This window comes from Calonectris borealis, chromosome 11 (genome assembly GCF_964195595.1).
Source record: "Calonectris borealis chromosome 11, bCalBor7.hap1.2, whole genome shotgun sequence".
Classification (NCBI taxonomy): domain Eukaryota; kingdom Metazoa; phylum Chordata; class Aves; order Procellariiformes; family Procellariidae; genus Calonectris; species Calonectris borealis.
The window spans coordinates 1,638,530-1,659,230 of NC_134322.1; the positions used below are offsets into that span (position 1 = coordinate 1,638,530).

The 20,701-nt window shown below is 49.1% G+C and overlaps 1 protein-coding gene across 1 annotated transcript in view; it reads right to left on the reverse strand.

The window, feature by feature from the left end:
- Positions 1-13,226, reverse strand: part of GLCE (glucuronic acid epimerase) — a 55,589-nt gene extending 42,363 nt beyond the window's left edge. Inside the window, exon 1 of the mRNA XM_075159692.1 lies at positions 13,146-13,226. The gene's annotated coding sequence lies outside the window, so the exon portion shown is untranslated. The remainder of the gene's footprint in view (positions 1-13,145) is intronic.
- Between the last annotated feature and the right edge of the window lie 7,475 nt (positions 13,227-20,701).

Sequence of the window (20,701 nt, forward strand, 5' to 3'; positions counted from 1 at the left end):
GAAAAAAGGACTACTTGTGACTGCCCGCAGCTTGCCTTAGGAGGTGCAGCCTTCCCAGGAGCAGGGCAAGGTTGGACAACAGTGTAACTCCAGCTTTTGGACAAAGTTTTAAGGTGCTCCCTGGAGGGAGCCTCACAGAAAGGAACAAGACTTTTCCATCTTCGATAATGAAAGTTTTGACTGTAGGCAAAGCTGGCCGGAGAGGGGACAGGCTAACTAAAGGAGACAAGTCCTCAGCCTCACCAGGAAGGACGTGCGATAGGAGAAGCAAGAGGACCTCGTCCTAAGGCTGTCAGGATGCATCCCGAAGAGACGGTCCAAAACCAGTTTAACTAATTTTGTTCGTATTACTCTCATGAATCCACAAAAATAACATTTTCCCTTCATGCCCCGATAGGAGGATTTTATCTCATTCCTATTAAACAGAACTGTAAGACCTCATATTTCACTTCAGTGATCTACAAAACAGAATTTGTTGTTTGTGAAGCCCAAGATTATTAAGAGAAAAAAATCTCTACTCCACTTCCAGCTGTTGCACATTTCTGACACTGAGCCACATCTACAGGCACAGGCAGGACGCACAATTCCTCCTCCGAGCTGCATTTTAACATTTTCCCATCTGAGTGAAGAATCTGACAGGTTCAAGTTACACAGTTCGGATCAGACATCCGACGTGGCCATAAACCCCAGGATCCGAATTTCCGCTCTCATACAACGCCCGCTACCGGCGCGGCTCCTCTAAATGTGTTGTGCCCATCCACTGGGACAGACAGGGATGTCTCTGCCATAACCCAGGGTTTCTGTGCCTCCCAGACGTACAGGGCGGTGGTGCGGGCAGTCAGAAGAGCAACGTGGAAGCTGCAACCTGATGTCTCAGCTAAGATGCCAAAAGCCAGCAAAGACTCACGGGTTTAAGGTTATTATCAGCCTGCTAGAAGAGGGCAGAGGAGAAAAGGTGCAGGCACAGCAGCCTGCTTTCAGTGCACTGAACACAGTGAGTTTCACACTGACATTTGTCATTTATTAAGAGCGCTTTTCAATTTAAATAAGGTGGTTAAAGTGATAGCACCCAATTAACCGCTCAGTAGGAGGACGGCATTAATATTCATGAAACATTCAAAGCAGACGTGGGATTCTTAATTGTCTGAACCCACATGCAACAAAGCTGCACTAATACTTTACCATCCCCATCAAAAAATATTTTTAAAAAAAAAAAAATCAATATTCATTTCAGAGGCTGATTTGGGTTCCATTCTGATTTTTGCCCATCTAAACACCAGTCTTCAGCTTTACCCAACTGTATTCCTGGTGAGAGGGGAATTTTTGGTCCCATAGAAAGAGGCATCAGCCCGACTCAAGCCCACGGGGTTAAGCCCAGCTAACCCAGGCGCTGGCTGTTGCAGGAAGCCCCTGAACGTGAGCCACCGAGGCAGTAAAACTCCCGAGTGCCGCCGTTCCAGTGTTCAGTCCCAACATGGCTGGTTTTTCTGACTGCAACGTAGTGCAAAAGGGTTATTTAGAGTAAAAAAAAAAAAGTGCTCATTTAGGATTGATCTCCTTGTCCTACAAGGTGGGGGCTCTGTTGGGTCACACTAAATTATTTTGTAGACAGTTCCAGGCTAACCGCAGAGGAGCTGCCTCCGGTCACCGAAGTCGAGCGGGAGCTCCCGCAGCTCCCCGAGCAGAGCAAACCTCCGCCGCGCAGCAGCAGCGTTGGAAGCTTCGCTCTTGCAGCTGCGCTGGTTTTATCGGCGTCTCGTTTTCCACCCTCGTCAGCCTCACGAGCCTCCCCCACGCAGCCCCAGCCAGCAGGAGCGGGGTGCCAGGGGCTCTGCGCAGACCGCTGCTCTATACAAACATTAAGCTTGCAATGCAGGACGGTGAAATAAGAATTTTTTAAAGCATGTCCCAAGAGAAATCATTGCAAATAGCAGGAGACTGAATTGTACTCGGATACCGAGGCCGGTGGTTTGAGATGCACAGAAGTGCTATCAAACATCACGCAGGACCTGCTGCAATCAATAAAGCAAACTTCTTCCCTGGAAGGAGAGGAGCGAGTGCCAGCAGAGGGCACTCGGATGCCAAGAGAGAACCAACCCACCGTGCGCAGGGCGCGGGGATGGCTCAGCCAACACCTCCATGGAGGGACGAGTTTTGCCTTTAGTCCTCGAGCAGTCGCAAATGCAACACTTTCGATCCAAGGTCTGATTTCGGGCTCTCTTCCAGCCACAGCAAAATGCCTCTGCTGCCAACTCCCCTTTCGAAGGGTCTCTGTAATCCTGCGCACTGGACTCGGGTCGGTTTGTTTTGACAGCAAAGACCAGAGAATAAGAAACCCCACTCCAGTCCCCGAGGAGTCCTTCCACTTCGGGAAACCGTTTAAGGGGAAATGTGCACTACTGTCAGTCACGCCAGCTGTTAAAATGAGGAGAAAGCAATGTCACAAGTCAAGCGAAGTGTCTTGTTAGATATTTTTTATGCTGCAACATTTTGCAAAGAAATCTTAAATCTTCTTGAAGAAGTGGCCAACTTTATAGCCGCAAAATTTGAAATTCACTGTCAAGCAGGCAGGGAACTTGTTAACAATCCCGTGAGTATTAAAATGCAGTGCATCACAAGTCGTATCTCGGCAAGATAACCTTCATTTGCTCAAAGGGAAACTGAATGTAAGGACTGAAACCAGTAGGACCAGTTTCAATTGTAGTTACTTGGGGGGGGGAAGAAAAAGTTTTACTGATCAATGGTCCTTCTGGAACAAGAGGCATTTTACCACCGAGTATTACAGATGGTCATTTTAAAGCAGTTGTCACAGCAAGGATTAAGCCTACGGTTACAGCATGCATCTCCAAGCAAATGCAATGAGCTGTGCACCTTGGATTGTGCACAGTATAAAATATGTGGGATGAGAACTGCATGCAATACAACCCATGTCAGGGAAAATGCAAATGTTTACATGCACTATAAAAAAAAGGAAGATTGATAGTCGTATTTTTTTCATTTACATAGGTTTAAAAACTTACAGGTAAGACTGGTTTTTAGGATCACACAGATGGATTTAAGGCAAAATCAGAATGCGTGATTGACAAGAGTCTGGAAAACCAAAAATCCTGTGTGCTGCTCCACCATCACAAGAGCACGCACCTTGCAAGCACTATACCCCTAGCAAGCGCCGAGAAAGTAAACCTGACTGTTCAGGGCTTGAACACCTACGTTTTCCAGGCACTGAATAGATCAACTTTTGACCTCCTGATACTGTGCCCTTCTTATAAACACGCGTGTCAGGAGATGAAGCAATTTAGTAAGTGTCAGAGAAACACAGCATCACCTTAAGTCTTCTGAACATGAAAAACAGCCATCAAAATGTGGCAGTTCGTGAATGATCTGTAAGCTTCCATTTTCCCAAGCCACCGATACCATAAAATGTTAAAAAAAAAAAAAGTATTTAGGTAGGAGACTTGAGAATTATATCTTTAAAAAGGTGAGAACCTGATAAATCTCACTCCTGCAAGAAAGCCAATTTTTGCAAATAGCTAAAAAACGTGTCACAATTATGCATTACTATACAGCCTGCAGTGTTGTGGCAGCCCATTTGCATATCTATTACTCCATAAACAGTCCTCAAATACCAAGAATACTTTACTGTTACTGAACGCTGATGCCAAGACTTGCCTTTCTAAGAGAACTCAGAACTGTGCAAAATCCTTTGTCCAAAGAATAACATTCACTGCTGGTGTTTACTGTAATTCTCAGCTTTGTGACCCACTCGGCTTAAAGTTTAAGAACAAATTCACCTTCTATATATGTAATACTTCTGTAAAATATAAGGCACCAAATATTTACTTCTAGATGTAGTTCAAAGATCAAATATGAGTTTAAGGACTAGATGTGTATTGTGACCGACTTTCTCCATGTTATACCAATAGGGATACATAACCTCCTGTCCAGATCAGCAATAAACTGCACATTCAGTGATAAAAAAGCCCTCTATCATAACATCTAGTGGAAATAAGACCCATGACTATTGAGGAAAGCATCTGGCAGACGCTAAATCCAAAAGCACGCCTTTTCTCGCATCTGTCCGTTCTCACCCCTCAGCAAGGCGCTGATCCTCCTCCTACCAACGAGCGTTCATGATGCTGCATGTCAAAAACGTGTCTGTGTGCCTGCACAGCTTATTTTGATATACGGCAACTCCCCTACCAGAGGTAAACAAATACACGCCTTTCAGTAACTACAAAGGGCTAAACACTAGGGCATGAGCGTACCTCCCCTCTTTTTTCCCAGTAATGTTGTTTTGTATATTATGCAAAGGAGTCAAGCGTTGTGCTAAGTTTTCCGTAATTCTTCACTTTTTGTGAAACATAATAGAAACAGTTCTTTTAAAAGTCTAATTCCCGGCAGGCTTAATATGAACATTCTCCGAGTGCTGTTCATGCTTAAAAAACAGGCATTAAACAGCTAAAACATTTGATGTTTGGAAACAAAGTTACCCATCTGCCAAGGGTTTTGGAAGCATTACATACCACGGAAGATTTTCTGTTCTAAAACCATTTCATGTTAAAAAAAAAAAACCTCCAGACAGGCAAAGCTTTAAGCTTAAAAATAATCCTTTCGACTTACTTCTAGCTCTCCTTTGCAAAAGCGTTTGTTTACTGTGAAGCACCAGTTTTCTGTTGCAAAGAGCCACCCATCGCATCAGATTGAGTATTTAAATCTATCTTACCTCTACAAAATAATGGCATTTATAAATTAATCATAACACTTAAAAATAACTGACCTACTTTGCTCAGCCACCTAGGATTCACCGCGCGCAAGCATCCAAGCTAGGAATATCCGCCGTGCCAATGGAAGTGTGAAGGTACTGCGCGTCAAGCTGAGATTTCACGGGAAGTTGCGGCACAAGCTGCGCTGTGTGCATGCTTAGCTGCCTTCGGAACGCTGCTGCGGGGGCTCGCCACGCCTCCCAGCGCGAAGGTCCAGCTACCTCCATCAGGTTTCCTCAAAGAGAAGTGCTACAGTCCGGCTGACCCCGGCATCGGTGGCATGCTCTTATGCACCGGAGGTACTTGAAGCTTCGGCTACAGAGCAGGGATTTGCAGAAAGCTCGTTATCTGCTGAGGGAAGCACTGAAAAATAGCTTAAAAGAAGATAAAGACCACATCCCTTGGTTGCAACGCACCCGTGAAGCTAGGGCCAGGCTTCCAAGCAGAGCGGCTGGAAAACAAGCCCAAGCGCAGGTTGCAGGGAGCACCCTCGTCCCGGGGACAAAGGCAACGTGCTCGGGGTGAGAAACAGCCCAGAGCTTGCGAGGCCACAGGCATCAAGAAGCATTTTTGCAAGCTAAAGGTACATCTGCAGCACCACGCACCGAGTGCTGGGGCTCCTGGTCTGTTTGGGCTGTGGAGGTGACCGAATTCTTACCCTTTTCTAATCCTAAAACCCTGATGGCCTTAAGTTAGCGCTAACATATGGCTGAGCAGGATGAAGCTGTTCCTCCAACCCACCCAAAAGCAAGAAGCTTTTCTGACAGTTTAACTTCCTGGGAAATTCAGGTTTTTCTGGAAGAATACTCAGTGCATGAAAAATATAGCAAAACCCACTAAGATGTGGAAGAAGGCGGCTGTCATTGTACAAAGCATGCAGATCACCACCACCTCTGTTCTGGGGCTGGCAATATAATTGAGATTTTATCTAAATTCACCTTCTGTATTGCAGCTCCAATGCAAATTCATTATGTAGGCAAGGAAAAAACTACTCAAAACCAGTTATAATGTGAAATAGGGATGCAAAACTCTATTTAAGAATAGATTAAAAAAATCAGAACAGCTTCAATTCTGCTCAGCATCTTCCCGGTTCTTCCACAGATGTCTCATCCTTCATCTTCTTCATCTGTAGAGCAACCATCGTGCTGTTCGTGTTGTTCATTTCATTTTTATTATCAACCAGTAGAAAAACCTCGCAAGCCCAGGGAAAGTTATTTCCAGCAGTTTCTGTGGCTGTGTTTCTGTGGTTAGGATAGCTGCTCACGGCCAGCGGCACCAAAGCAAACCCCGGCCGCGCACCCGCGCAGACGGCAGGCTCCCGGGCGTGCACAGGCAGCCCTGCCTGCACATGTATTTTCCCTTCGAGTACAACCAGGCGGTCGCAGAGCAGGCAGTGGATCCCACTGGCAACCACGCATCACTGAAACGCTCGCCTTCTTTGCAGTGTGAAGTATGTGACCTATTTCGGTTTCTCAACTACATGGAGAAACAGTATATCAAAAAAAAAACCAACCACATTGAGAAAATTACTTCTCCTTTACTGCAGCAGAAGATGCTCTGATCTCATTTGTTGACATTTAGCATTAGGAAGAGAGACGTCTGAAAGCCCTACGAGGGGAGGAAAGCTTCTTAGGGTTTTTAAGAAAGCCTACATAAAACAGCAGGGATGGCAAGAGCCGATTAGTCCTTCAGCTTGAGATACCCAGTACAGTTAACAATTTTTTTTTTTTTTTAAAAGAACTTAACAAAATCAGCTAAGACAACATAACCAGCAGCCTTCTGTATTCTACTTCGTATTCAGGTACCTTTTTAACAGGAGAGCTCGACAAATAAATACATCTTGAAGTCATAGCTCAACTTCCCAAAATCAAAGTCGACATTTTTAACAGTATATGCTAAAGAAAAAATGCAGAAGCATTAATCAAACTGGCACAGACCAGGGAAAAAAAAGAAAAAAAAAAAAAGAAAAAGAAAGAAAGAGGTATTTTCAAAGGCCCCTCCACTTCAAACCACAAGCCGGAATCCTGTTTTCAGAAGAGTACGTTGATTTGACAGAGGCTTCTGCAGGCATATGACATCTTCTCGCTCTAAAGTCTTGAGACACTCAGCAATTAAACACATCCTGGTCAGCTCACTAACTACGCTTTGCTTGCTTATGACAACTGGTTGCAAAACAAACCATGCTCTTAAACAGTCAGCTCAACAAGCAGTTTAACAATTAATCCTGATATCTGTTCAAACGCTGCTTAAAACAAATCATTAGAGAGAAAATTAAGCCAGCAGCCATCCATTATTTCTTATTCAGTCAAAACAGTATCTAGCCATCTCGTATAACATCAAACTACACAAAGCAATCCAATAGCTTTTCAATATGAATGCAAAGAACAAAAAAAAAGTCAATCAAATATTGTGTGAAGGTTACCTGACTGGATAACCTTCAGGTCCATTTAAACAACTCCACTCTTATCTAAAAATGTGGCAAATACCACAAGCATTCAAAAATTAAACGGAGATAGCAACCACCTGGATTAGGAAGCCTGCAGATCTGAAAGCTTCAGGTGCTTCATGGCCATGTGTTCCACCATCAGCAACAAGAACTGCACCTGTAGGGCATGATTTCTAAAGACAATTCTCTTGCCACGGTTCCCTTTGCAGCCTGGATGGCACTGAACGCCTGCAGCCAAGCTAACGTGCTGTTAACGAAGCAGGGTAGGAAGAGTGGTTCATTCGCCCGTATCAACTGACCAATAAAACCAATTTTTTATTTTTTCAAGCATTGTTTGCAGGAATTAATCAGCATTTTTTGGTATTGTTGAGATGATTTCTATGGAAAATTCAAATATTCATTAAATATCACAACTGGTAAAATAAGCTCATTGTGTTCATATTTAGATTTCCTTTTTCCTATAAGAGAAGGAAAACAGCAAAAACACTTCTTCAGGAAAACCGCACCCAGGAAGAAACAGAGAAATCATTTCACTTTCAGCATGGAAACCAAAGTTGAAGAGGAACAAGGCTGCCTTTTCACGCACCAGACGCGCTCACTGAAGGTGAGGTCAACCTTTGGTATCTCCAAGATGGAGAAGTGCAAATAAAGATCCTGAATTTTCACCTTCGAGGGAAGCCCCAGGGCCTCACTGGCTCTAGCAGCTCCTGACAAACCCCTTTTGCTTCAAAACTTTCTGGAATTTCCTGCATACCTTAATGCAGTTAAAAAGAGGAAAAGAAACACACCCCATTTCCCGTGCTAGACCAGCTCGGGGACACTCCTGTCAAACTTGCCTGTTAGAAGGCTTCTCACTGAAACACACAGCTTAAACTGAACTCACAGGCATCCTACAAGGGACACAGAAAAAGCTCTAATGCTCTGGAATAGACTTTGTTTTTCATGGCAAGAAGCAGGACAGAAAACACTGAGCTTGAATGAAGCCACTTTAGAAGCTAAACCAGGCGTTAACCTTCCTAGTTCACACCACGTACGAGAAGATCGAGTGCTCTACCGCCAAGGCAAGCTCATTTTATGCTCACTCACTTCGGCTCTGTTCTTACCTTGCTTTTTCGTGGGTCTATGCATTAGCCCTAAAACCCAACAAATGCGGGTCACCACCACCACTCCCATTTGCAGAGCACGCGCTGAACCGTGGTACCTCCCCGGGCCTTCTCCAGGGAACATCCAGGGCACAAATGCTGGACATGCGCACACTTTGCTCAAGTGAGCTTCGTTAGGCAGACTTTGCTCCTTAATCCAAATCATCTATGCATGTCTCTCAATCTGGATCCAAACTACATGCACGCTTGCTGAACTTCAAAAACCTTACCTGCTGTTTTACATATGCTTAAACTTACATTGCTGTGGAAAGCCCATTTGAAAATGGGCTTAACCAAATAGAAACCTTATTGTTGTCAACCTTACCAAGGTCACCAGGAGATACATTTTAAAGCTCAAGCTAAAAGGGTTTTGGGTTTTTTTTTTTGAGCAGCTAACCTTACTGCTTAGCATGTACAGTTGCTTCAGAAAATTCTGTGTTAAGGGTTTTATTATAATGAAACAGGGAATATCTCATTCCTGAAAGAGCCGAGATGCAATGCTCCAAAGTCTCTATCTATATGGTAGATATTGCACGGGCAGCAACATGAGTATTCCCTGAACAACTTAACTTCCAAAAGTGTGACTTTAGACAACAATAACTCCTGAAAACACGGCCAAACCAATTTATTTTGTGATCAACAAGCTACATGTAATCAAGAGTCTGTAAATCAGATTTTATGAAGTGACACCAGCCAACTGGTTCCAATATCAGGGGACACCAGCTGATCTTTAACACTAATAATACAAGCAATATAAATGAGGAAAAAAGAAAAGGTGGCATACTTGAGATAAGACACTAATTAAAAGCTCATTTCCTTTGGAATTAGCAGTGAGCTTTCTTTAGAAGGATCTCATTACCATGCATTTTATCTGTCATCTCCAATATTTCAATTTCAATATTAACATTTAAAACACAGCTCAGAAGCTATGCGCGGTTTTCAAGTAAACTTTGTTAAATATTAGCTAGATCATTACGAAGTCTTTTTATCCTGCTGCAGGTTTGCGCACTGCTTCACCCAGATTAAAAGCGAGTGCCGAGGCTCACCTGCGGCTCTGTCGGCAAGTACGGCACAAAGTTCGGCGGCGAAGAGGGATTAAAAAGCCAGCATCCCGCTCCTCACGCACCGAGGACGTGCCACGTTCCAGCGCCGTCAAGCCACCGTGAAGGAGCAGGAAGCAAAAAGGATGCCAGGAGGAGGCCAGGTGAAAAAACAGAAGGAAAAGCTGCAACTGTGGAGCACAGGGGGGAGTCAAGAAAATAGGGAGTGCTGATAGGAAAGCAAGTTTACATTTCGTTCTAGGAATGCTAAGTGAAAACCCAGCGTAACTACAGAAAAGCTGAAGTTGCACTAGGCTCACTTGCGTGAGCAAACAGTCCCCAAATACGAGCGTTTATTCCCCAGATTTTATTCAGGAGCACCAGAATTTTAGCATTAGGGAAAAAAAGGACTATCACAAAATGGCAATATTGTAAAAAAGGGAACATCTTCCGACATTTTAGGTCTGCAGCACAAACTGATGACTCAACTTGCTTTGAAAACCAGCAGAAATTAGATCTTAAAGTTTTGACTGTGGCTCAGACATGAAAGCTAGTTCATTAAAAGCATACCCAAGTACCAAAGTAACCAGTTTAAGAAACACCGCAAGTAGATGCCTTTTAATCTTATCGAAAAAAAAGAAAGACAGCTACTTTAAATGTAACCTCAGTGAAATCCAACTTTTCTTACCAAAGGAGTACAGATCCTGTACAGAAAGAAAGAAGAAAACCACCGAAGACCGACCATTAGGCAAAAAGACCATAAAACAGCAGTTTTGATTATCACCTGCTCACGTTACAACAGTACTGTAGGCGACCATTGCCACTCCTGCCGAATATTATTTTGGGGTCTTTTTGCGGGGTTTTTTTTGTCTTTTTTTTTTTCTTTTTTTTTTTTTTATAAAACACATTTTACCTATTTCTCTGAAGCCGTCGTCCAAGACCTCTTGTTTACTGCAGCATGTGCACTAGCCATCGACCAGTGCACCTCTTCTTTTTCCTGCTGGAGTAGCACTATAGACTCAGCATTACAAATGGGAGCGCTATTGTTAAAGAATCAATTGGACAATGAAAGAGCTAAGGACACTTGTCTTACAGAAAATTACTGTCAAATGCTGCCAGACCCAGCTTTCCCTCTTTCTGGGCCACCAGCCAGATACTAATCATTTCAGGTCCCTACTAATTTTTAGCTGTGTAACACGCTGCGTGATACAAAAGGGGCAGCTTCGTCCAGACGGTGCTTTAGGATACTTTTATTGATTATTAAAAAAAGAAGAAACTGCTACTATCCCAAATGTAAACAGTGACATTATTACCTGCTGAAAAGTTAAAGGACTTCCCGAGGCACCACCTGAAGGGACACATGCCAGCATCTCCTTATTAAAGCAAGTCTTCCTACCTTTTTAGAGCACAATGTCAAAAGCCATTCCGCAAGCTGGGCAAACAAAATAATCGTGGAAGTTACGCCTTATCTTGGTAAGAAGGGATTCGCTTTTTTAAAAAGGTACAAAGAGCACTTGGATAATCGAGATGCCTTTGACCTCAATTATATTTATCGATCACCAACTCTATCAGAAGAGTTAGCGGTTCACCGAAGTGAAAGCAATGCCTTCAAATAAACAGAGTGCAATTTCACCCAGATTTCGCAACTATGCCAAAGAACACCTTAGTAGGGCAAGATGCCCCTACAGATGTATTAAATATTGTTAAGGCTTGTTACAACTGGCCAAGTTTAGAAGCACATAACGTCCTTAAAAACCTTTCTTGCTTGGCCAGCTCTAACTAGGAGAACTATTAACTACTGGCAACTCCTGTGTTTAATGGAACAAGCCAAAAGGCTCAAGTTCCTAATAGTAAAAAAAAAACACCACCAAAACCACAACCCCAAACCCCCACACTTTTTGTGTCTGAGGTGCTGCATTCCCCTGAAGCCAACAAGCATCTTGTGGAAGAACTGGAAGATCATGCTCCTGTATGTACACTGATCCTCTTCCACTGCCTGGGAAGCTGTGAGGTATTTGCCTTTGCAACATTAAAATGTTGCTTTAAGGCAGAATATCTTAGCTGAAACTTTGCATCATAATACTACTATCATGCATCCTTCTTACAATTCTCAAAATGGGCAGAAGCAGAACAGCCCACAGACGCTCAAACCTATCTGCAACTACAGCATAAGCACATCTTATTTGTGTTCTCATGACTTTTTTGGGCACAATAAAGTGCCCAAAATCTCTTTCATTACGGGAGATCTTCCACAGTCTCGTGTGCAAGGTCTGTAGCAGCTGATCTGCATGCTGTATTTTGAAAGAAGACACAGCACGTATGCTCCTGGAACGTACTGTCCTCATTATGCGTGTACTCACCTGCACTCACTCCAGCTCTTACAAAAACCATGGGTATTATTTTAAATTTCCCCTTCCCAGAGTGTGTTGATGAGGTTTTCTCCTCTTCACACTGTTCAAGTGGGTGTGAATTCCAGAAGGCAAAATGAAGAGAACATATAGGCCACGTCTCTTTGAATTAAGTCCCATTAAGGAGGGTGACTGTTCCCATACTAACATACCTCCAGCACAAAAATCACTTAGCTGCAGCCTTCCCAACAAAGATAATTTCACCTTGTTACACCCGCTACAGCGCTCGCTTAGAGCACGCAGTGATCCTTCACATAAATAGGTTTACAGGTGGCTGTTACTTCGCTGATTCCAGAAACATGGAAATCTGCTGTTCGCTGCTACGGAAGCAGTTTCAGAGCTTGGTTTGACAAAATCTGACGCACCTTAAGCTCCCAGTGGAAAACGAAAAAATAAGAAAGTATTCCGAGTTGAGTTTAGCTTTACGGACACCTAACCAAGCATCTCAGCCCTACCGCGAGCGCCTTCGCGTCGTTTTTGTTATACCTCGACGTCTCAGGGACAGACACAAACGCACGTGAACGCCGTGACGGCGCAAAGGAGCACCCATGCCTGAGCGGGGACAGCCCAGCACCCGACCGGGCCACTTCAGCGTTCTCCCTAGGCACGCATTCAGACAAGCTGCCCGAGCCGCGTCTGTCGTTCTGCGCCGGGAGCCGACCTCTGAAAATATTCACCCCCCTCTCGCCTAGCAGAAGCTAGGTCGCACGACGTGATTAAACGCGATTCCTTATTATCTTCCAAGCTATCCCGATATCGTACACAAACCGCGTGGCCTCTCACCGTGACGCTGCTGAGGTGAAGGAGGCAGATTTGCCTCCTCTCGAAGCAACACGCCGGGCTCTACCAGGACGGCGAGGCCTCAATTAGCGCAATTACTCCTTCTAGAGTTTGGTTCACCTTGAATTGGAGGTTTTCCAGGCGGGACTCACAGCGCTGGCATCCCACCGGCTGGAAAACAGAGGGCTTGCCTGCCTGTTCCCGCAGTGTCCTCACCGGGCTCCAGAGGAATCCCAAACCTCCCAACTTGGCCTGAGCCCACCCGCGCACCGACGGCGCGGGGCGAGGCCGGCCGGCCCCGGATCCCTCCCCAGCCCACCCGGGCCGCTGGATGACACAACCCGCCGTTCACAGAGCCCCGAGGCTGCCGTTACCCGCGACCCGCTGAGGGGAGAGGGGGCCGCGGGGGGCCCGCCTGAGGCTGAGGAGGGGGCGCGGGGCCGTGGCTCCTCCGGAGGGGATGAGAGAGGCCTCCCGAAGGGAGGCGGAGGGGTGCCGGGCCCCCTGCGGGGCGGAGGAGGCGCGGCCGGGGGCACCGAGCGGCGGGAGGCCGGGCCGGTTCCTACCTGCGGGGGCGCGGGCCTCGCTGGCGGCGGAACCCCAGCGCCGGGGAGGCGGGGGCGCACGGAGGGGCCGCGCCGCGCCCCGCCTTCCCGCCGCGCCGCCAATGGGAGCGCGGGGGGCGGGCCGCGCCGAGGGCTCTGGCCAATGGGAGCGCGCGGCGCGGGGCGCGCGGCGCGCCGTGACAGCGGCGCCGGTGGGGCGGGGAGCGGCGGGCGGGAGGGGGCCGCGGCACCGGGGACACCGGCCCCGCGGCGGGGCCGCTCCCGCCCCTTCCATCCGCCCGGCGGGCAGCCCTTATGCCGCCCCCACTCTGTTCCTCCTCAGCCACAGCCTCACCCCAGCCCGCTCACAGCCACCGGCGCGCCCCTACCTGCGCGGTGCCGCCGACATGGGAGGCAGGTGGGGCGGGGCGGGGCGGGGCGGGGCAGGCGGCGGGGCCTCCCGGGGACCGGCAGCGCTCAGCGGCCGCGGCGGAACCCGGGGGCGGGGGCGGGGGCGCGCGGGGGGGAGGGGAGAGCGGGCTGCCCGGCCCCGCCCCTACTTCCCGCGAGAACGGCGGGTGCGGGCGGGGCCTGCCGTCGGCCAATGGGATGCGCGGAGCCGGGGGCGGGCCTGCCGGTTGGGAGGCGCTGCCTATTGGCTGCGCGGCGCCCCGCCCCTTGGCAGCGCGCACGTGGCGCGGGGCGGGGCGATGGGGCAGAGCGGCCGCAGGGCGGGAGGGAGCGGAGGGCGCGGCCTGGCCTCTGCCCTGAGCGGTGTTTGTTAATTAAAATAATCCGCGAGGGTTTTTTTTTAATTAAAATAATCTGTAAGTTTTTTAGCAATCCTGTAGAAAAATGCTTTTCTGCGGCAGGGCATTCATTTTCCTGCGGAGGAGCTGACGCCCCTCACCTGGGCCTAGAGGCCTCTCCCGCCCGCTGAGGGTGTAAACTCCGTGAGACCCGGGAGGTTTGCAGCTGCACCACGGCTTCCCGAGTTGCAAGTTCACCTTTTACAGATTTTATTGCCCTTTTTTTGTCTAGTTCTCTTTTGAAGTAAAGGTAATTGCTTACTACGTGAACTAAATTTTACCTCTTTCTAGTCTAAGTCTCCTCGTTAACCCTTTGCTGTAACGTTAGATGACGTGTTAACTTGTGTGCTGCTGTCCTTTGGCTCCTCAAGCCAGATATCTAAGCCAGAGATACCCAACCTCTCCCTCCAGAAATAAAACTCCATCCCTGCGCAGGCGACAGATGCCGAGTGTCCCTTTAGCTGCTTTTACCTTTTGCCAGCAGCGTCTGTAAAGCTGTTTTGCTCGGTGCAAGCAGCGCTCGGCCGTCCAAAGGCTGGACCCTGCCCGGATGAGCTTGCACAACCTTGCACGCTGCTTCTTGCAAAACCCTCCTTCGCATTTTGCAGCCTTGCCCTCTCCGCTCCTGCCCTTCTGCACGCACACAGCCCCGTGGGCTGGTTTTCCCCCGAAGCTCAACCACCAGCTCCAAAAAGCCTTTGCCTTTGACAACGTGGGCCGGGTCTGGGAGCAGGGAGAGGAAGCTGCTCTGGGAGCAGCACGGCGCTCTCGGGCGCCCTTCGCATGCCTGGGCTGGATCGACCCTGCCAGCCCGGTGTGTGCGCGGGTCGATGGTGGCGGAGGGGCCGGGCACGAGGATTCGCCCCACATCATCCAAGCCCACCTGCCCCACATTCTCGCTTACTTAAGTGCACCCCAGTAACGCACCAAGTGGCGGGCGCACCCCCCCTCCACTGCTGCTTGTTTCCCAGCCCTCGCACGTGTGCTGGGGCTCTCGTATTCGCGCTGGGGAAGGCAAGACCAAAGGACCGCGCTTTGCAACCGCAGGGCGAAGCGGTGAAGGTGGCGCAGCAACGCTGAGTCCTCGCTCTAGTGAATACCTTCCCGGGTCTGCTAATGAGTGATGAAGATAATGCTGTAATTAAGACACTCGCCGAGTGTCTTCTTATCCGGTTGATTTAAAATCGGTGGAAGGTCAGTCCACCATTTCCAGCTGGAGCTCCCTAAACCTGGATTTTAGCACAGGGGGGTCTGTAGTGGTGTAAAAGACCCGGGTATAAAAAGTGCAGAACTGGATGCTGACCTTTGGTTATGTTGCTTGAGCTGGTGAAGGTCGTGTGCTGCAGGGAACTCTCAAACGGCGGGATTCTGGTGGCTTTGCAAAGCAGGAATAGTCTTAAAAGAATTATTCTTTTAGCTTGGCCCAAGGATTGTTTCCATGGTAATAAACACACATACACACCCCACTCCTTTGTCTAAGTTATTCGTTAGTCTTACTTGTCACACACAATGAAAACAAAATCATAGGGTAAAACGCAAAGAGTTTTTAAGATAATGAACGGTTATTGCCTTCCGCTGTTCCTCTTTGTGCGCAGAGGGAGCGTGCGACCGGCGCCAGCCGCGCCGGGGAATTTCCATTGCAAATGAGCTCAAAATCCCACCGATGCTTTTACATACTTTGGCAGATGTATGTAAGGTCGAGCAGCATACATCTTTCTGCTTTCATGTGAGTTCTTGAAGAGCTGTACAGCAGGTACCGCTAAATGAAAAAAAAATTGACAGTTTCCTTCATTAAAATGCTATAGTAAAAATAAGGTGTCCGGGTGAAACTTCAAGGCCCCTTTCTGCCCGTCCGGTGCCGGCGTGACGGCACGTCGGCTGTCCTGGCTGGTTGACGTGCTGCTAGGAGTCTACCCAAAAGCAAACAGCGTCCTCAAAGTGTGTTGTAAAGAAATACCGCGGGTGCTCTTGTTCCAGCACGGGACAAAGGATTGCAGCACAGGCCCCGTCTACCGTAATGCATTTAAATAGAGCTTAAAAGATGCGGTTCGCATGCTAGCATAAAAAAACGTACATTGCCATTATTATCTCGTTCCACATTAGCTGCTGTGCCCTGTCTGCGAAATCCTTTCTTTCCGCCAGCCCGGTATCAAGCTCCGTTACTCTCCTTTCAGCCTCCTGCACGGGCCTCTAAGCTGATGATTCATGTATTAATATGTGGTTATTAGATGACTCCTCTACCTCCACTGCTGCTCTCTGTCTCTGGCAATGGAAGGAGGAAATGAATTCTTAAAACCTCAGGAACAAATAGTCCATGCTCGGAGATCAATCCTGCTCCCGCTGACGTCAATGGAAACATTTCCATCGGCTTCAATAGGGGCAAAATTAGTCCTATATATCAGATATTAGCTTGATTTATAACCTCGCAAAACTCCACGTAGCTGAAGGGGGAAAGCTGTATCTGTTAAAAATAACTTGTGGGAATTACGTAACTGTCTGAGATATTTCTCTTTTGTGGGGAAAACAACTGTTGGGGCTGTTGGCTGTGAACTGGGGGCTGCCCGTGACCCGGGGAGCATCCCAGCCCCGGTCAGCTGCTGCCAGCTCTTCAAACGAGGCGGTAATGAGTTACTGCTCTTTAATTAACTCTTCCATCTCATCCACCTCCCCTCTCAGAGCCTCTCACTCCCCCCTGCCGCGGGACAGTCCCCGACCCTCCTCTCCGCAGGGAATCCCCACTTTCAAAACAGTTTTTACTGCCCGAAAATAAGAACTTAATTTAATTCCGAACTTACGACTGTGGCCACACACGGTGCATTGAAGCAGCCGCGCTGGGCATTAGCAGTGGGCAGAAAGAAAAGCCCCAAATATCCTCTTCTTACTAGGGACAAACGCTGCCTGGGCTCACCGCCCCGCGTCCTGCTGGCGACAGGATGGAAACGGCAACGGAGGGAGCACGAAAAAGCACCGGTGCCCTTCCAACCCCTCCAACCCCCGCCTGCCCTGCTGCAAATAACCCGGGACAAAGCCGGGATCAGCCCCTCCAGCTGCGCCCAAGGAGGTGTCTAACATCTGGGTGCTGCCGCCTTAATTTGCAGGACCCCCCTCATCCTCCTCATGTTCGTGGTCCTACGCCCCGTGGCCCTTCCCCTGTCCCTGGCACCCCCTGCTCCTCAGGCCCCAGCTCCACCAGTTTGGGACCAGTTGTGCTGGGGACACTAGGGGAAGGTCATGTCCCCTCCCTGTACAAAATTTAACACCCAAAATCCTGGCTCTGGAGCACCTCCCTCCCTGCCCCACCAGGCAGAGGGAACAAGACGACCCAGAAATCATCACCGGTCCCTCGTTTCCCTAATTAGAAGCCACCAGCTAATGAGATATCATCCAAGCAAAATATTAGGAGTCGCATAATAATTATATCAATGAAATCAACAACAATTTAACAGCAAAGGTTAATTACATTTATTTAAAAATCTGATAGACAAAATGATGCTCAAACAGTTGGGCAGACTAATTGAAAGCTAATGTTGCTCCTAAATTGAATTTCAAATGAATTTTACATCCATAGTTCATTTTGCTAATTTCATTCCCTGTATCCTGTAATTTGTTGGCAGTGATTGATTACTTAAGTGAATAATATCTATGTACCAGGACCACTTAGTAATAGAATATGCCAAGTGTGATCATGCTGTTAATAAATACAGTTTCTTTAAGGTTTCCCTCTCCGTCTGGGTTTCGGAGGAGCAGGGACGCGGGGTGGTGCAAAGGGCTTTCGGCAGCTGTAGGCTCCTGTTTTAGTTTCTTCTCAACAGCAGGTTGCAAAAACCTTCCTGTGCTGGCGGCAGCTGCCCCTCGCAGCCCTCCAGCAGCATTGATCCGTGGCAGCAGTTCGTCACCCCTCAAATCCTCATTTTCAGGTGTCAATGGATGAAAATTTATATATTGAGGGTTTGTCAGGCAATATTCTGCAAGCAATATTCTGCGCAAGAGGTGCTGCAGCCCAGCGCCCTCAGCCAGCCCTCCCCAACCTGAAACCCCGCGCCAAGCCCCGGTCCGGCACTGCGGACCGCTGACCTCCCGACACCCAGACCTGGTGTCCCGAGGCTCAACCGTCACTCGAAACCCCATCAACCGGAGCGGGGTAAACGCAGCAGAGCCCCAACGAGCGCTGCTGCTTCTTCTCGGCATCTTTGAAGCATCCGCTGCTGCAAGACGAATGCAATTATATCTTAATAAAATTTTAATACAGGGAATTATGCACTTTGCATCCAACCAACAATTAGCTGTTGCTATGCTACAGCCAGAGTGTAATCACAATAATGAAGCCAGCCAAGGGAAGGCATTAATCAGAGGTATATCATTATCCAGCCTCACCCCCTGCCTCCCCAGCTCCTGATTCGGAGCCTCCTGTTGCTTTAACATGAAAAACAACCCAAAAACAAAGCGGACCCCGGGCTTGGAGGCAGCAGCCCCTCTCTGGGCAGCGTTTCCCATGGCAGCGGTGGCTTGGTTTGGCCAAGGAGCCGAAGCTGCCTGTACCCCACTGCTCCAGCTCCGTGCCCGCTCCAGGGCCGAAAGCCCACGAGCAGCAGCAATCCCCCCTCCCCAACTTTCACGTCTTTTAATCATTTATTCCTCGGATCCAAAGGAAACATCCGATAAACGGGAGATGTGGGGAAAAATGGCAGCTGGCGGAGCTTCTGCGGATGGAAGGGGAAGGAATTCATTAATTTTTCATCACCGTGGCTGGGATGTGAGCAGCTCAGTATTCATCATGTCAGCAGTGACCTTGATGCTGCCTCCATCCCCCCTTGGAGAGCGTTTCCCCACCATCTGCTGAGCACCAGCCTGCCCTCCTGCCCACCGGCGAGAGAGAACAACCCCGGGGTGGGAGCGAGCGCGGGCAGGCGGGTACCACTGCGGGCAGGAGCAGGCAGGAGCAGGCAGCTGAAAGCCTGCAAGATGCTTGCATGCTCCGGGACAGCAAAACTACCTCCTGCAACGTGCTGGGGGTTGCGGCGTGCATGCATGTTGCAAGCCCCGAAACAGGAGGAGCAACCAAATTCCTGCGGATGAACCATATGCACGACTGCAAAAGGCCGGCGGCGTGCGTGCTGGCGGGCAGCCTGCCAGCAGCAGAGCGGACACGCTATACGTCTCGGGGTCCCCAAACACCGACGCTTTCCTCCAAAGGGAAAATAAAAATCAAAGCCCACCCAGCTTGCAAGACCATCCCACCCTTTGAAAACACAGCTGCGTGCTTCCCACCAGGGTGGCATCCCTGTTTCTTGGGTGTTTTGCATGATTTCTCCCCCAAATCCCTCTGCTTTGGGTGCCTGGTGCCACGACGCTCAAAAAGAGCTAAATGTGCTTTATTTTCTTTGGAGATGCTGCAAGCATCAGAGCGCTTCGGCACCCTGCAATTCAGCGGGGATGCGGAATGAAAATGATTATCAGCAGATGCATAATGATTCATTCTGTTTATAATTGCTTCGAAACATAGGGAGAACAGGGAGATGTAATTAACTCTTCTTTATGATTGAGATGAGTTGTTTTCCTCGGCCACGTGACGCTGCCGTATACAGCCACAATTTTTTTTTCTGGCATCTTTAGCAACGTGAAAGCATAGATGTATGCACATGAACGGAGTCAATCCGGGAGCGTAGCTGAGACATACCCCTAAAACCCCGTAACTCCGTGTGCAGGGCGGGTGTTTCTTTCCCTGCAAGCCCCAGGAGGCTGCAGCTGCCCTGATTTTCCCGTGGACGTGGCGAGCGGGTTCGTACATCATCCCCCGATTGAAAGAGCCCCCTTAATGAGGGCGCGTGGGCGATGCGGGTAAACGGGCGCCCTGGTCCCTGCCCCAGGGGATCAGCCCGTGGGTTCGGGGTCGCATCCAGGCTCCGTTTCACAGCGGGGGTCTCTTGCAAAGACCCTGAGCCGGTTTGGTTGCCTTGGCCGAAGCTTGGAAGGGACATGGAGCTGCGATGGGGCTGAGACGACTTTTTGCAGAGCGAGCTGGAGCTGGAGAATATGTCGTCGGAGGGATGCGGTGGGATGAAGAGGAAAGGGGAACCCCTCTCCCACGCTGACACCGCCGGAGGAGCTCAGTTCAGTGGGCTGCCTTACATTTCCATCCTGCCGCTAATCGAGGAGGCAAGGAGCCCGCATTAGCCAGGGTTAAGAAAAATTGACACTTGGCTTTGGGATCTTCACCTCGTGCTGCGTGTTCCCGGGGCGCTGAGAGCTCCCGGCTGTCTGTCCATCCATCAGGCGTCAGCCCTGGAGGTAGCCCCGAGGGGATCATCACCCAACCCATCCATCATGCTGTCTGAACCAGAATCAGCCACAGAGTTTATGTCACGGCCCCACGTCAAATGATTTCTCCTCTCTGGCTCCAGATTTCACCGTATCGCTGGAGCCGATGGCACAGCCCAGCTCCTCACTGCCTCCTGCATCAGCTACTGCTTTAGACTTACTGATAAGGCCGGTGGTCCCTGTGCTGGCATCCCCGCGGGTCCGGGATGAGGCCGGTGGAGCAGACGGACAGCACGGCACAGGGGGTCCCGGGCGTCACCCCAGCGAACCCTGCCACCCCCCTGCAGCCCACCTGCCCCGTCACCTCGTGCAGGAGGGGCTACGGCAGGGTCTCGCTGGGGCTGCAAGAAAAACAAGAGCGGGAAGGTGCGTGTCCCAGTGTTGGGGGATTTCTGCCTCGCTCAGGCCATGCCTGCAAAAGGCAGCGGTGGGGCAGCTCCTGGCGCTGTG